Source organism: Triticum dicoccoides, chromosome 2A (genome assembly GCF_002162155.2).
Source record: "Triticum dicoccoides isolate Atlit2015 ecotype Zavitan chromosome 2A, WEW_v2.0, whole genome shotgun sequence".
In the NCBI taxonomy this organism is placed as follows: Eukaryota; Viridiplantae; Streptophyta; class Magnoliopsida; order Poales; family Poaceae; genus Triticum; species Triticum dicoccoides.
This window is the reverse complement of record NC_041382.1, coordinates 199,896,826-199,907,406: the sequence shown is the minus strand read 5'-3', so window position 1 is coordinate 199,907,406 and position 10,581 is coordinate 199,896,826. Positions and strand designations below refer to the sequence as shown.

General features: G+C 44.9%; 1 long non-coding RNA gene and 1 pseudogene across 1 annotated transcript; both read right to left on the bottom strand.

Annotated features, from left to right (window-relative positions):
- Positions 1-3,833: 3,833 nt before the first annotated feature.
- LOC119354186 lies at positions 3,834-5,332 on the bottom strand. Its single transcript, XR_005170692.1, has 2 exons — positions 4,510-5,332; positions 3,834-3,968 (listed from the first exon to the last, which is right to left on the bottom strand). It is a non-coding gene; the product is annotated as an uncharacterized LOC119354186 (long non-coding RNA).
- A 79-nt stretch (positions 5,333-5,411) lies between these two features.
- Positions 5,412-9,224, bottom strand: LOC119357784 (annotated as a pseudogene).
- Between the last annotated feature and the right edge of the window lie 1,357 nt (positions 9,225-10,581).

Sequence of the window (10,581 nt, the reverse complement as noted above, 5' to 3'; positions counted from 1 at the left end):
ATGCTGATGAGATAAAGGCCACGAGCGGTTATGTATTCACTCATGGAGGTGGCGCTGTTTCTTGGAAGTCTTGCAAGCAGACCATCTTAACGAGGTCAACAATGGAAGCAGAACTCACAGCACTAGATACAGCTACGGTCGAAGCAAATTGGCTTAGTCGGCTCTTGAATGACTTACCGGTTGTTGAGAAACCTGTATCGGGTATCCTTATGAACTGCGACAATCAAACTGTGATCACGAAAGTGAGCAACTCAAAGGATAACATGAAGTCATCAAGACACGTTCAGAGAAGGTTAAAGTCTGTCAGAAAAATGAAAAACTCCGGAGTTATTGCATTGGATTATATCCAAACGTCTAAAAATCTGGCAGATCCTTTTACTAAGGATTTATCACGTAATGTGATAGATAATGCATCGAGGGAGATGGGTATGAGACCCACAATATGAGTTGTTCACAGTGATAACCTATTCTTTGTGATGGGAGATCCCATGAATTAGATGTGGAAGACAAGCTGTTGGTCAACTGAGAGGAGAGTATCCTTACTATTCACAATACCACTCCATGAAGATGCAATACTCTCCTTATCTGCATGGCAGGTTGATGTATATCTTAATGTGTTCTAAGTGGCTTATTTAAGCAGAGATGTTATCCTGCAAAACATCTTTTGAAGAACACACCTATATGAGTCTGATTGTCAAACGTCACAATCTATGAGAGTAGGGTTCTCTCTAGTAAACTCATGAAAGGTCACGGAGTATGACGCATAAGCTCCACCCGCGGGGAAGACCCACAGTAGCCACGTATCGGTCAAGGCTCTATGTGAAGCTAGATTCGCAGAAAACTTGCAGTTCAAGGCCCAGTCCACTGTTCAAGTTGCTTACTAGTGTAGCATAGAGTTCTAGGTGGAAGTTCAACTTAACAGTCTCCACTGCAGTACCGGTATATAAAACATTGTTTTGGAACCAAAGGCAAATTTTTGTGTGCCTCTGGGATCTGGTGGGGGATTGCTGGAATTTTGTCTATTTTGGGCCTAGCCCAATAGCAGTTTCAGAAATTCCTAATAAATCCTAGAGGCTCACGCAGCCCATTTGTGCAAGGCAAGAGGTGGAACAAAAGTTTAGTCCCACATTGCTAGTTTAGAGGGAGTTGGACCTCTTTATAAGGGAGGTTCTTTCCCCACATGTATGAGCATGAGAACAAGAGGGACATCCACGCGCTCTCCTCCTCCGCCGCCTGCCTCGCCACGCCATGCCACGCCTCGTCACAACGCGACGCGCCGCGGGTTGCGGAAATGAGCTGAGCCGATGTCTAAATTTTTGCCACGCACGACGGGTATATGAAAGGTCACGTGGGAGTTGAAACGTTTTTTTGTAGTGGACACTGAATTCGAACGGCGCGCCTCTTCGGCCGCTGCTTGTTCGCTTCGTCTCCCTTTGTTGCTTCACCTCCCGCCGCAGCCTCTTCGCGTCCTTCTCCTGTGCCTATATAAGAGAGGTCGCTCCTCTCTAGAGAGATACACCAGAAGATCCCCTTCCTCTCGCCACAAAGTTCCTGAGCACTGCGCTGCTGCTACGATCTTCCCCATCCCGGCTTGCGGCGTGCACCGCAGGTCGGGACAGTAGGCCTCCGAAACCGCGCCTTTTGAGTCCTGTATGGGAGAAGGGTGATAAGGTTTTTGGGGAGCGCTCAGCACGACTACTGGCTGCTTCATCACGGACGATCCGGTCGCCGACGACTACTTCCCCGACGACGACTTCTTCCCCGACGTCCACGACCTCCTCGACGACATGGCAGGCGAGGACACCGACCCCAAGTCCAGCGCTGTCCCGTACGTGTTCTTGTCTTTCCTGTTAAAGGTTCTGCCGCAGTTCCTTGTTCTAGTCCTTATCCTACACATGTTAGGTTCTACTTCATATATGCTACTTGCTATACTGTCTGCTTTAGATATGATAGGCTACGGTTCATATATGCAGAAGCTATTTACCTTCTCTCTGTCAGAACGTATGACTTGTTTTATCTCTTCTATATTAGTCATGCTTTATCTAGTATTTCTGTTAATAAAATCATTTGGTAAATTGCTCATATTTCCAAGATTAGCTTCTATGCATTTTTATTCAGAGTTGGGGATCTGGATGTTTATTTGGATTAAAACTGAAGGGTACACTTTATTTGAAATCTTACGTGCTGACAATTTCAGGCTACATGAGCTTGTATGCATCAGTTTGAATATGAATAACAACAACCGAATTAAAACTGAAGGGTACATCCAGATCCATTTAGTACACTTCATTTGATGTTGAATGCATCCGAAGTGTACCATTCAAGCCACATGAGGTTCTATGCATCAGATTAAAACCTAAATTTCTCATGCAATGACAATTCGGTAGATGTTGAATGTATTTGGATGAATGAAGTGTGCTAACATGTGTACCCTTTGCACATTAAAACTGGAGCATAGAAATTTTATGTTATTTGAAACTGGGTAAACTCCTGCTCAGTGGATCATTGACTAATCTGGTTCAGTTTGATGGTCAGATTGATTCCGCTATTAAGAACAAACAGTGTTATAGTTTGCGCGGAATTCTATCTGCCAAAATTCAGAATCCTATGGTTCTCTAGATATTGAAAATTATATCTATAGGTAGCTCCTAATCTTCATTGTGTTATGTGACAATTTTTTTTACTTTTGTACCTGATACTTTTATCATCATCTCGAACCCTCGGTTGTATATATACCATAAACTATTTTTGAACAGTTGTATACCTTGTACCACCGACTAATATATTCTACTTCTTTCTCACGATAAAACACCTTTTAGAAATAGCAATCTGATGTGGATATCTTCAGGAATCAAGAAGCGAATGAGATAAGGCAAGTGGACTTCTCATTTGGTCACATGATATGGCACAACTGCATCAAAGTAACTATTTTCGTCAGGATTTATTGCCCAAATGTGTTTGTGTAAAAACACAAGAATGCATTTCTCTTCATCATTCTGATGGTAAAAGAAAATATGTCGAACAATTGTTTATCGTGTATACACCTAAACTATTTTGGCGCAATGCACCTGCTACTTGCTTATTCGTCAGCATGGCTTGTTCTTTCTTGCGAAAACAATGTTGTTTTTTATTTTGCTCGTGTGTGTAAATCTACTTTGCAGGCCGTCTAGATAATGTTTCCCGTGGTGTGTAGTAAATCCAACATTGTTGTTCTTTGTCCCTTCTTATATTACTCTAGATTAGAATATGTCTCAGGAGTCAAGATCATCCCTCAGGATCCCAATTTCCTTCCTCATTTCATCTTTGTCGCCTCATGTCCTTCTCAATTTAGATTAGAGAATATCTCTCTCAGGATTCCTTCCTTATTTCGTTGCCTCACTTTCCAGTTAATTAGCCTCTCTTTCCTTCCTTGTTTTTCTGTAATGATTTCCGAGACGGCTTCCTGACACCTAGGAAACTCAAAAACGTATATGAATTGAGTAGTTGGATGTAAAAACCGAGGTGGGACTATTTATTACTGAATCAATTTGTATTTTTACAAATAACACATGCTAGCTTCGTTGGCCGTGCTGTTTTTGCTGGGCGTTAGGTTCAGAGTTCGAGTCTTGTCACCAGCAAGTATTTTTGCCTCAAATTGGGGATAGGTGGGCTGGATTAATTGGACCAATTTCTGTGCGCGCGTAGGCCCACTTGGGGCGCCAGAATGGCCCAGCCAGAGGCGATAGCAAGGAGGGGACGTACCAGAAACGGGCGAACAAACCTCACACAAAAATTATAATGTCCAACATAAAAAAATTCAAGTTCATCAAATTGCACCAATCTGATATAAATCATACGAATCAAATCAAATCCATATTTATTTTTGGCAGTGTTCGTCAGACCACAAAATAAATGGGTAATGATATGAAGGGGTAATCTGCGCTAGTCCTTGCACCATGGAGAATAAGCATCTTCTTGCCATTCACAAACTAGGAAATAAACATTAGAGCAGGGTAAACCACATAAATACTATTTCTAGTTTCTCAACATGGAAGGTTCGAAAGCAACAACTTTTCCAATAGCATCTGGAAAAATGATATGTAGGTATCCACATGATATATATGGCATGAGGGCTTTTACCATAGCCGATCCATATTTTCTGCGCATGATTTGCAAATAATCTGATTACTCCTAGTCACAGCCAGAACTTTTTATTTCAAGGTATATGATCTTGGGATAAATTTTTGTTCTCAATGTCAAAATACCAAATGCCCATAACTAAGAACCACATCCTAAAAGCAAGCATTTTCATGAGAATCAGCAAAAGCGCGCACACACACAGACCATAAATGTTTGTTGAACAGCAAATCAAGCTACTGATTTCCATCACATGGCAACTCGAAAAAAATCATATGTGGCTGTGTACTACATATATCCTAATAGACGTCCAACCAATGAAGTCACATCACATTAAACACCTAATAATGTTTATCCACTTGGACTAACATATCAAGATCAAAGTCTGCTCACCATAGGTGGCTGGAGTCACGTATATAAACAGTGATTGCCAATGCGTGGCCACCGTCCGACTACCGCTACAGCTTCCATTCCTTGTCTCTTTGTTCACATGTACCCAGCAGAAGCATACATATCTACATATCATGAATGGATTGTAATCAGCAAGCAGCAGCCTTCTGTATGTAGATGTGTAACAGTAAGCGAGTAGCAGCATGAAAAATCGGTAGTAACAGGCTGTTGTTCTCTTCTCCGATCTCTCTATACATGGAATAGTAGTATAGCACAAAAGAGCAGCAAATAGAGCAAAAGCAGAGCAGCCTCAGCAAGGTAACATACCTCAGAGGAAGACTATTTTTTTTTCTTAACTCAGATATAAAACCGCAATGAATTGTATAACTATCTCCTCTTATGAATACAAATATTGTACACTAAATAGCAAATTAAATTACTGTTATCATTATCTACATTATATTGTAGAGCGAGCATATATTTATATACACAAGAGACATATATTTGCAAGTGTTTCTTACTATCAACACCTAGAGCTAAAATAAGTAGACCTAAAATGAAATTCGAGATGGGCGTATATCACAACAAAAAGTACAATAAGTTCCCATAAGAATAAGAAGAACAAAAAGTTCATTGTGTACCTTCGATGAGTATACACCAGTACTTCTATCAGTGACCCAGAGTAAAGATTAGGCTTTGCCTTGCTATATTAGTGTAGAATCTCTACTCCTAATGTCTCAGTTGGTAGGTCGCGTTCCGGGTTTTATTTTCGTCCCACCTCACCCGGTCTTTTTTGGTACTTTTTTGGTACTTGCTCCCACCTCCCGCTCAGCCGAGACGGTTTATTTTCGTACTCCCTCCCACCTTCCAGGTAGTTCCCTCCACGCAAAAAAAATCGAACCAACCAATCTCTACTCCTAATGAAGCAGTTGGTAGCCTCGTACGGTTTATTTTCGTCCCACCTACCATGGTTTTATTTGGTACCTGCTCCCACCTCCCAATTTTGTCGGTTTTTTTTGTCGGTTTTTTATTCGCCCCCCTCCCACTGGCCGGACAAACCCAACGTTTATTTGGTAACACAATGAATTCACATATGGTGATTGATTTCTTCTTTGGTAACCCAACTAACGGATGGTAATCAATCTTCAAATATCAAAACCAAACATACAAGGCAACAATTAATTCATTTTTTTCTGACCGGTTATTTTTCGTCTCCCCTCCCACATACCTTTTCGCTTCACCGCCCACATAAACCCATCGGATTAGTTACCATATAAAAGAATTAATCACAATCAATCAAGCATTGATGGGATATTTCCTTACATTGATGTGATTTTCATTTCTTATCATGAATCATACACGTCAAAAAAAGGTATAGCGTGCGAGTATCGTGGGCACATGCCCTACAAATCCGGAAATGCCTATAAAAATTAAATCAGAATCAATCAAGCATTGCTGGTATATTTTACTTGTTTTGATGGGATTTTTGTACACGGTACCATTAACTCGATCCTCCCACCGCTGCCCTCCTCACGAGCCTGGACGGCCGATCCTCTCGACGTCTACCCTCATGTGTCCTCGTGCCGCCATCATCTTCTTCTCTCCGATCTCCTTGACTAGGAGGACTCCTCTGTGCCCCAGGCCCTGGCCGACGCCGACGACTCCTCGGTACTCCACCCGCGCCATCACATCCGACGCAGGCGAAACTCCAGCTGATGCCACGGGATCCACATCCTACGCTCGTCGGCCATCTTCCACTCCGGCTGCTGCATGGTGCCGCCGCTGCGGGAGGCAACCTGGCAGGGGCAGACGTAGCCGTCCTCGTGCAGCCCGACCCATGTGTCTAGCTCGGCGGCGAAGTAGCCTCGGCCTCTGAAAGGCAGCATCCACTCCCCGTGGCGCCTCCACTTGCAGCTCCTGGTGTCGGCGGAGTACGTGCCGCAGACCGCCCTGCTCCACGAGGACACGAATATGGTGCGCCCGTCCGGGTGCAGCGCGTAGGAGAAGATCATCTCGTCCTTGGTGAAGGGCATCGGCATGCTTTTCCAGGACCAATAGGTGGGCAGCAGGTCGTCGTCTTCCGTCGTCGGTGGCTTCGCCATCGCCTCAAAGGACACAGGCCGCTCCATGAAGTGGAAGGCGAACGCGTACAGCGCGTCGCCGGCGCCGGAGGTCAGGAAGGTGTTGGAGCCACAAAGCAGTGCGTCTCGAACGGGAGGGCCGACGGGCAGTCCGGCGGTCTCAGTGTCGTAGAAGAGGGTTCTGGCGTGTATGTTGCTCGTGGCGATGATGTTGCTGCCCAGGGCTGCGAACTACATGGCACGGCCACGCTCAGGTGACACTAGCCGGAGGACAGGGGGGCGCTGAGGTCGGGACTGTCGGCATCGATCTTGCGGATGGTGAAGCCCTTGTGCCAGTCGTCTAGAACCAGATAGAGGCTCTTCTCCTTGTTGCCGCTGCGGTCGTGGTAGTAGTTGGGCTCATCCTCCTCGCCCTGCCTTCTTTGCTTAGACACCCCGCCCCCGACTGACTGAATTCTGAAGTATATACCAGAAAAACACGTACGCAGACGAGAACACTCGAATAGATTGGACGTAGCTGGCTAACCACGGTTGATGTATTATCGATCTACTAGAAGCAACACGGATACGCGCAAGCAATTGATACACACGGGCATGCCTCGTGCCCGCTGATCTTTCTATTGGTCTCTGGGTGTACTGTTTATAGGGGTGCAGGGTAATACGTATATATAGCTATAGCTAGGACTTGCAACATAACCGATTCGGGACGGAACTACTGATCCTACTTGGTGATGGATTCCTGCACAAGCCGGACATGAGACGTGCTTTTTTTCTTGAGGGAAATGCCGCCACCGCCGCCGCCAGCGCGGAACCCTAGGGCAGGGCGCTAGGATCCCCAAAGCAGGGCGGGCAGCGAGGAGCGGCGCAAGGAGGCCGTGTCGGTCGTTCCCGCCACCAGCGCTAAACCCCAGGTATTTACGTTCCGTGTCCTCCCCGCACTCTACGCTGATACATCAGCGAGGAGCTGACGGTGGAAATGCTACTCCTCCCCGAACTCTATGATGCTTGATTCGATCTCGTGGAATGGAGCCATGACGGTGGGCAAGGCTATCGAGTTTGCTCCTAACGCCGGCTTGGGCGATGGGTGGGACAAATGCGAGCAGCGGCCAACGGCGGACATGGACTCAAGCCAGCACAGGTCCACAGCGGTAGAGGAGAGACACCACCCACCACCCATCGATGCAGTGAGGAGTGTGGTGTTCTACAGTATGGTAATTGGTAAAAGTTTTTGGTCCTATAATATCAGAGAGAGAGAGAGAGAGCATATTACATAAAAATAACGCTGAGAATTTAGATGCATTGTTTGTCACGGAGCTGTGACTGGCCAATTTACATGAAATTAATTCCCTTAGTTGTGGTTGCAAATATAATACACCTAATCCATATTGTTATTCACTAGCGTGTGTGTGTGAGATAGATGGATTATGGTCTCATACCCAATAAGATAGATATGTGCGTGTGTTAGAGAGAGAGAGAGGGGGAGAGGGGGAGAGACAGTGAAGAAGAGGGACGGAAAGAGTGTGTGTGAGAGAATTTGATGGTAAAAAAGGTCGCCAATGTCACTTGATATGTATGAGAATATTAAATGTAATATTAACATGATTAATATTAAACTCTTAAAGTTACGGAAATGTTACCCGTTGCAACGCACGGGCGTTCTTCTAGTACAAATAACTAAGGACAAATAGAAAGATTACCAACAAATGGTGTTTATCCCTGCTCTTTCTTCGTGTAGCTCAGCCAGCGGGCTAAGGAGGTTGATGTCGTTCTGCAACATCTGCTCTGATTCCAAACAAAAAAGACAGACATGTTAAATTCCATGGCAAACTGCAGGGAAGCAGGAGCATCGTGCCGTAGGAGAGTATCTGGAGGCAACAACTACACATATGTATGTGCAGTTAGGCACCATTATTTGTTTGGCACTATAATTGAAGAGAAGGAAAACCAATATTAGTGTTTGCACAATAACGCTTCTCTGCTAAATATTGCAAGAGATTAACTTTACTAACCATTTATATCCTCTGGTTTCTCCAGTTAAGCACTTCCTTTGAGTGGAAACTACTGAAGAAGAGAAATAAATAAACAGAAGCAGGAATTGATTCATGAAAAACTTGCCATGACAGATGGCATCCCAATAGACATTGTTGAACTGCTTTTGAGAAGTCAGGATGAGAGACCATGTATAACTAATGCTAATTCTGCTGAAGATTGACACTATTTTTCAGCAGAAGCATTTGAAATCACACTATTGAGCAGAAGCCTTTGGAACCAGATCGTTCTAGGATTGAGGGAACGTAGGCTAGACCGCTAGAGTGGCAGCGAGCTCACCGAGAGGGAGGAGAGGTGCTGTCCGGAGGGCTCGCCTGTAGTTGGATCTGGCCACTCGGCGACGACGAGCCATGGAGGGGGCGCGCTGGAGGGAGCAGCTTGGGTTCTCGGCCTCTGCCATGCTCACCCTGCCGTACCTCCCCTCGTTTCTCTCCTTCTACCTTGTTTTTTCTCCCTCTCATCCTTCCTCGTTTTCTTCCAGGAGCATGCGAGAACAACCATGGTGCCGCCCCGGAGAACCCCGACGCCTTGCAAGTTCCCGCCTCCGCTCGCCTGGATCCGTACGCCGCCGTCGTTCCGCACGTCCATCCCGTCCGCCGCCGCCCTGTGCAGACTTCGCTTGATCGGATCGAACGGGAGAACCACCTGCCGCCCCACACACTCGTTGAGCCGCCTCGATTCGGAGATAGGGGTAGGCGGGGCGGCGAGGTAGGTGGTAGAGGCGCGCGGCGGCGGCTGGCGGCGCACGCTGAGGCGGGGCGGGGCGTGGCAGGAGGTGCGACGACGGTGGAAGGCCGCGGGTGGAGGTGGAGAAACTGGAGATGGGATCGCGAGGCACGGTCATTTTTCTTCTTCTTTTCTCTCGCACGTACCAGTTCGTGTGACTTTTTACGAGGAGTGCGGGTTGAATAGTGAAAACAGCAGGATTATTTTGCAAAAAGGTGCGACGGTGAACCGGACGGACCCAAATTAATACCACCTCATTTATATTATGATTTTGTCTATACAAATCATATAAAAGCTATTATAGCATAAAAAGAAAGTGTATTATGACGATAAACCCACGGAGTCAATCTGTGTTTTATTATTACTAGTAAACATGCTCGTGCGTTGCAACGGAAGAAAAAAAAATCATACACCTCTAGCCTAATAAGCATCTCTCAAGCCCCCTCTCCGGTCCACATCCCCATTTTACAAAAAGTAGCTAGTTTACAATTTTTTTGTTAACAAGTTAATTCTTTGTCCCTATGCATAGTAATTCTCACATTTGATACTTGGATTGGACGGTGAACTTCAGAAATTCACCTCATCTCTTCTTCTTCGGAATGTCTATCCCTTGCTAGTCTCATAAATATGAGGTCTCTAAATAACAATGAAAAAAATAGCGCGCTACAAAATATAGCAAGGCCCTTCTCAAAATGCTACACAAGTTATAGCATGCTATATTTCAAAATAGCGTTTGCAAAAAATGCCAAATATATCCATAAATAAAGTATTTCAGTAGCTTAAGACACCATCATAGAGAGACATAATCTTGCCAGATAGGAGGCACAAATTTTAAACTGAATGTCAAACTGTAGTCAATCTATTTAACATATATTAACTCTGAACACTGAGCATCGAGCCTACATCTACCGTGCAATAACCAGAAAGTAAACCTGTGCTTCCCTAATTTTCTGATATTTTTCATTATTTGAACGTTATAACGCTACATGCTACAACGTTATAGCGCCCTGTAGCGTGCTAATTGCATGAATAGCGCCATAGAGGCTGAATTTGCTGAAATATAGCGTTTTCTTCTGAATACACTATAACGGCGCTATAACATCGTTATAACATGCTATTTTTTCGTAGGAAGAAAGTATCATGATTAGTTTCGGACAAAAAATGTTGGGTAAAGGAGATATGTTGGTCTAGTTTTCATTATCATGGAGTTATGCATCAG